This window comes from Heteronotia binoei, chromosome 15 (assembly GCF_032191835.1).
Source record: "Heteronotia binoei isolate CCM8104 ecotype False Entrance Well chromosome 15, APGP_CSIRO_Hbin_v1, whole genome shotgun sequence".
In the NCBI taxonomy this organism is placed as follows: domain Eukaryota; kingdom Metazoa; phylum Chordata; class Lepidosauria; order Squamata; family Gekkonidae; genus Heteronotia; species Heteronotia binoei.
This window is the reverse complement of record NC_083237.1, coordinates 35,123,793-35,131,031: the sequence shown is the minus strand read 5'-3', so window position 1 is coordinate 35,131,031 and position 7,239 is coordinate 35,123,793.

Here is a 7,239-nt window from a genome sequence, read left to right as displayed (position 1 = left end):
AGATTAGGAAGCGGTGAACCTCTCATGAATCAGCCTTGAAATCCCTCAGCTTTTTCGAGAGAACCTCTCCACTCCTGGGGTTGGAGACAGCGTCCCCCTGGTGCTGGGCGGGGGCCCAAACGTGACTCAGAGTCGATTCACTTCCTGTTGTGGCACCAAGAACATTCAGTAAGAGTGTGCAGAAAAGTCCCTGCCTTGTACCGGGATGTTCCATTGTGTCAAGGAAGTCTTCCCAGTTGCCTGAGAGAGTTTCCTGTCCTGTAAGAACCCAAGAGGTATATTGGCTCATCCACTTCATTGGTAGAACTGTGCTTCAGTTAGGCTCTTTCGAGGGGTATTTTTTTTTTTTTGTGAGAGCAGTGCAGACCTACACAGGCCCGACTTGAAAAATCAAGCTGGGACTTCCACTCATTGCTGAAAATACAACAGCAGATTCAATATGTGGCAACTGAGGACTGTAATTGAAGGAGCCCCTAATCACCCAATAACAGAGCTATCCATGAGAGATCCCCTGTGCTAAAGCTGTGAGCTCCTGGCATTAAAATTGTGAGCATAATTATTGTGCTCTGGGGCCATTTTTCCTGAGCTAAGACAAAAATGTGTGAGCTAGAGGCTAAAAATCTGTGAGCTAGCTCATGCTAACTCAGCTTAGAGGGGACACTGGCAATGTACCCTGTGTGATGATGTCATCCAGAAGTGGTGTCATCACTTCAGGGACACTCTAGGATTCATGGCAAAACTCTATGGTGCCATTGAGTTTTTACCGTGAATCCTAGAGTGTTGCATTTTACAACCCTAAATCCTATGCTGAGTTACTCCAATCTAAGCCCATTGAAATCTATAGACTGGAGTAACTATGCATAGGACTGCAGCGTAGTGTAATTGGCATTAAAATGGGTTTAGGCAAATTCATTGAGGAGAGGACCATCAGTGGCTATTAGCCACAATGACCAGAGAGCACTTCCATGTTCAGAGGTAGTATATCTTTGAATGCCAGTTGTTAGAGGATGAGGGGGTGGGAGTCTTCAGTTTCTATTAGGGTCACCAGCTCTGGGTTCAGAAATAACAGGAAATTAGGGGGTGGAGCCTGGGAAAGTGGGGTTTTAGGAAGAGAGGTATAACGAGAGGTAGTCCACCTAGGGTTGCCAAGAAGAAAAAGAAGATATTGGATTTATATCCCACCCTCCACTCCGAATCTCAGAGCAGCTCACCATCTCCTTTATCTTCCTCCCCCATAACAGACATCCTGTGAGGGGGTGGGACTGAGAGGGCTCTCACAGCAGCTGCCCTTTCAAGGACAACCTCTGGCGGAGTTATGGCTGACCCAAGGCCATTCCAGCAGGTGTAAGTGGAGGAGTGGGGAATCAAACCCGGTTCGCGCGGCTAAGAGTCCGCACACTTAACCACTACACCAAACTGGCTCTCCAATTCAATAAATATCTGGGGACTTTGGAGGTGGAGCCAGGAGACTTTGGGAGTGGAGCCAGGAGCAAGGGTGTGACAAGCATAATTGAACTCCAAAGGGAGTTCTGGCCATTCACATTTAAAGGGACCACACACTTTTAAATGCCGTCCCTCCATTGGAAATAATGGATAGGGGCACCTCCTTTTGGGACACATAGAATTGGACCCCCTGGTCCAACCTTTTTGAAACTTGGAGAATGTTTTGACAAGAGGCACTGGATGCTATGTTGCAAATTTGGTGTCTCTACCTCAGAAAACAGCCCCCCCCCCCAGAGCCCCAGATACCTACAGATCAATTCTCCATTATACCCTATGGGAATCATTCTCCATAGGGAGTACTTGAGTGCCCAGCAGATATTTCTCTCCCTCCCCCCCCCCTTTTTCATGACCCTGAAGTGGGAAGAGGGCCTCCAAACCAGGGGAATCCCCTGACTCCACCTGGGGATGGGCAACCTTAAATCCACCTTCTAAAGCAGCAATTTTCTCTAGAGGTGGCATAAATGTTTTAAATGAACAAAGAAATAATAAGCCATTGTAGTCTGGAGATGAGTTGTAATCTCAGAAGATCTCCAGCCCCTGCCTGGAGGTTGGCAACCCAGTGTGTAGTTCTTATAGAAGCATCTGGCCGGCCTCTGAGGGGAACGGGATGCTGGATCAGATGGATTCAAAGTCCCAACCAGGCTTCTCTCAGATTCTTATGACAGGCTGTGGGCTCCACTCCACCCAGATTTTTAATTTTGGTTAATAGCTGCCCTAGACTGGGTGAGGCGTGGAACTGACTCGGTATAAGGCTCTTTATATCTGAAGGCACACGAGACAGTCTTCCATAAAATGCGTCCATGAATCATCTTTCTTCAGCCTTTTGGCCCCACTGCCCTTCCTGAAATCTACTTTCTTTGTTTCCTTCTCCTTTGCAGTACAGTACCTAAGAGAATGAATGAGGATTTGAGAGGCCTTAAGCCAGTTTCTGTCTCTCTAGACCTCAGTTTTCCCCATCTGCAAAGTGGGGGAGGGAGGGGGAATAATATTGGCCTACATTACTTGGCTAATAACATTGATAAAATGCTTTGAATTCTGAAAGGGGTATATCAGTTCTAAATGTGATTGTTCTGCAACAATTAGAGCCAATTTGGTGTAATGGTTAAGTGTGCAGACTCTTACCTGGGAGAACTAGGTTTGATTCCCCATGCCTCCACATTCAGCTGGTGGAATGGCCTTGGGTCAGCCATAGCTCTCCCCAGGGCTTTTTTTGAGCAGGAATGCATAGGAACGCAGTACCGGCTGGCTTGGTGTCAGGGGTGTGTGGCCTCATATGCAAATGAGTTCCTGCCGGGCCTTTTCTTTTCTTCTGTGTGAAACAATGGTGATGTCAGGCGGCATGGTCTAATATGTAAATGAGTTCCTGCTGGGCTTTTCCTACCAAAAAAGCCCTGGTTCTCACAAGAGTTGCCCTTGAAAGGGCAGCTTCTGGGGGAGAGCTCTTTCAGCCTCACCTCACAGGCTGGGGGAAGAAGATAAAGGAGATTGTAAGCCTCTCTCTCTGATTCATGGAGAAGGGCAGGGTATAAATCTATTGCCGTCTTCTTCTTCTTGATTTAGGACTGGAAGGTTTTCCCCATAAACCCCACGCTCCCAAAGCTGTATGCATTAAAAATGGGCATATTTGGTATAAAATAGTTGGTTTACTGTACACAACTCAACACAAACAACTCAACACAAACAACTCAACACAAACAACTCAACACAAACAATCACAGACTATTCATGGACCTCTGGGTCCTTCATACACCATTGCAGTTCAGCAGACAGAAGGAGATTATACAAGTTTTCCATCCAGAAATGGAGACCTCGTTGAGACCGCACTGCTGGCAGATAACCAAGAAATCTCACGCAAGCTCTAGTTGAGTGGCTCTGCTGAGCGTTCATCCTAAGGGCGTATCTGTGGTCTGTTTTAGCTTATCATTGAAAAAAAGGTTAGAAATATTCCAGAACCATCCCATGAAGCATGGAATGATCTCAACTGGGAAACTTTCAACTAGTCACGTAGCCAAAAAATAAACAGTTCAACCTTTACAAAGGAGAGAACACAACATCCCCCCCCCCAATTTTCTAGTGCTCACTTTGACCATTTCAGAGCAGCTGATGGCCAGTAAACTGAGGACTGAGATATAACAAATGTGGACATTCTTGATACAATGCACGTGGAACTCACTGTTACAGGATGTAGCAATGGACACTAACATAGATGGCTTCAAAAGGCTCATGCTGAAGAAGTCTATCAGTTATATTGAGTAGAACCAGGCCTCAGATTCAGCAGGAGCTCACAGGAGCACAGCTCCTGAACCTTTCTGAGGGTTCCCCCTCTTCCTCCCCACCTACCTTGCCCATTGGATAGTAGGTGCAGCTGCATAGCAATCCCTGGATTCGGAGAGCAGGCAGCCAGCCAGCTGCAAGGGCTTTGCCACGCCCCCAGCAGCCCTCATTAACCCCTGGAGAAGCCCATGCCACCCTTTCTTCACTTCTTATGTGATTCTGGACAGCGGGTGGCTTGCTGGCCTTTCGACTGGGGTGGTGGTGGTCAAGGAGAGCCCCAGGTGAGTGAAGCCTGCTAGGGATGGTTGGATCTCTAGCCATCCCAAGCAGGCCTCACTCACCCAGGGCTCTCCTTTCTTGCATTGGGTTGCTTTTGGCTGGGGGGGGGGGCAGTGGCATATGCTAATGAGTTACGCTAATGAGCTCCAACATCCAGATCTGGGGAGACTTGGACTTCTGTATCCTACTTTAAGGTCTTCTGGGAGCCTCTGGATGGCCACTACATTTCTGGAGATCCAGAGGCACCTTTGGTCTGATCCAGGAAAGCTTTCCTTTGTGTCTTCTCTTTTCTTCCATACTGTTCTGTGTCATGGCTCCCTGACTAGGCCTGTGTGTGTGTGATAGGGTTGCCAGACAAGGGCTAGCTACCCTCAAGACCTTGGGGGGGGGGGCAGAGTCACACAGCCTTGGGTGGCCAATCACTAGAAATGACATCACAGCATCCCTGAGACTCTCTAGTCTTTCTTGTAAGCTCCAGGAGGATTGGCTAAGTCAGGGGTGTGTGGCCTAATATGCAAAGGAGCTCCTGCCAAAATTCCAGTGATGCAATGTGCTTGGGGTGTGTGTGTGTGGCACCACTGCAGACAACTTCAACTGTGATTTTGTTCATTTTCATTTCAAGGTCTGCAAAAGCCTTACATTCACAAATAGCTCGGCATAACTGTTAGTGAAACCCTGAAATGAAAGATAAAAGTGATTACTCTCCACATAAACACACAGGTCCTGCCTAGCATTTCAATTGCGCATTTGTTCAATGTGTGTCAAGAGGGCTGGGTATGAGTACATTGGTCCTGTCCTCCACTTCCACATGACCACTAGTTACAGAGCACGCATCTGCAAATGGAACAAATATATATGCATTATCCTGCAGGGCTTTTTTTTTGTAGCAGGAACTTCTTTGCATATTAGGCTACACCCCCATGATGTAGAAAATCCTTCAAGAACTTATAGTAGGCCCTGTAGGAGGAGCCCTGTAAGCTCTTGGAGGATTGGCTACATCAGGGGGTGTGTGGCCTAATATGCAAAGGAGCTCCTGCTACAAAAAAAGCCTGTTATTGACAATGATCTAAAATGCCCCCCAGGAGGTTGTTATTTGGGGAAAACATACATGTATTGGACTCAGACAAGCGAAGGGGAACTGAAAGTTGTGGCAAACAGAGACACAACATGGTCTGCGTAAAATTTAGCTCTGAAGTGGAAGATTCTTCAAGTTCAGGTTTCAGTTCAGCATCAAGACCGTTACAGGATCTGTACCTTGTTGACTATTTACAATCGTTGGATGAGTGATTACAGTAGCAAACTGTCCAATACGTCCATCTCCTGCACATAACTCAGCAATGCAAAGTGTGGGGGGACAGAGTTGGATCAGGAGAAATTTGTAAGCATACCGTCCAACTTGCCAACTCTGGGATGGGCAATTCCTGGAGGCTTGGGGATGGAGTCTGAGAAGGGCGGGGTTTGGGGAGGAAAGGGTTCTCAGTTGGGTATAATGTCATAGAGCCCACCCTTCAGAGCAACCATTTTCTCCAGGGGAACTGATCATGTGGAAATCAGTTGTAATACCAGGATATCGCCAGGCCCCACCTGGAGATTGGCAACTATAGCACATCATAACAATAATACAAATTTGAGTTTCCTTCCTTCCTTCCTTCCTTCCTTCCTTCCTTCCTTCCTTCCTTCCTTCCTTCCTTCCTTCCTTCCTTCCTTCCTTCCTTCCTTCCTTCCTTCCTTCCTTCCTTCCTTCCTTCCTTCCTTCCTTCCTTCCTTCCTTCCTTCCTTTGTGTTAATTAAAATGACAGCAGATACGATTGCTTTCACTGAGCCTAATAGCCATAGACCAATATTCTAATATATGTATTTGAGTAAAAATTAATGGTCCTTCCTTCCTTCCAAATTTTATTCATGTCACTCACATACCACTCACTTATTGTGGAGGGAGGAAACCTTATGTTCTCAATGGGACTTTATCTCCCCCCCCCCCCACCCCATTTCATTATTTTCCCCTTTCAAATCCTGAAATCCAAAGGCTGGCCATGAAACATAGGGTTTTGTACTACACCTGGGCAATGCTCTCTCTAAGCTGCGGAGTCTTGTGAGCAAAAATTCTACTCCATGAGCTATTGGCATTAAAGTCGGGAGCTACTGCATAACTTAGTTTGCTCTGGGGCCATCTTTTCTGAGCTCAGACAAAAGTGCTGAGCTGGAGGCTGAAAAAATTGTGAGCTAGCGCACACTAATTCAGCTTAGAGGGAACACTGTAACTCAGGTGCTCTGTCTTTCAGCTTAAATCTTGCTGGGCTGGTTGCGAGGGAACCCTATATTATTCATAAAAGCAAATAAACCCTTTCTGCTGGTAGGGTTGCCAAGTCCAATTCAAGAAATATCTGGGGACTTTGAGGGTGGAGCTAGGAGACATTAGAGGTGGAGCCAAGATCAAGGCTGTGACAAGCATAATGGAACTCCAAAGGGAGTTCTGGCCATCACATTTAAAGGGATGGCACACCTTTTCAATTCCTTCCTTCCGTAGGAAATAATGAAGGATAGGGGCACCTTCTTTTGGGGCTCATAGAATTGGCCCCCCTGGTCCAATCTTTTTGAAGCTTGGGGGGTATTTTGGGGAGAGGCACTAGATGCTGTACTGAAAATTTGGTGCCTCTACCCCAAAAAACAGCACCCCCCCGAGCCCCGGATACCCGCAGATCAATTCTCCATTATTTTCTATGGGAATAAATCTCCATAGGGAACAACAGAGTTCCCAGCAGACATTTCCCTCCCCTCCCCCCCCCCTGCTTTCTGACGACCCTGAAGCGGGGGGAGGGTCTCCAAACTGGGGGATCCCCTGCCCCCACCTGGGGATTGGCAACCTTTTCTGCTGGGGAGTGGCCAACTTCCAGGTGGGGCCTGGCGCTCTCCCAGAATTACAATGGATCTCCAGAATAATAGGTCAACTCTTGTTTTTGGCATTATTGGCCTCTGAGATCTCTCTCTTCCCCAGGCTCTGCCCTCCAAATCTCCAGGAATTTCCTAACCTGGAATTGGCAACCCAAGGGCAGGGGCAGGCCATTGAGAAAGTAATCACGGATGAAATTACAGCCCCTATTTCCTTTGGGCAAGATGAGTTCTGTAAGGGTTCCAGAAGCTTATGGAAAGATTAATTCACATAAGAGTATGATAAACACACCA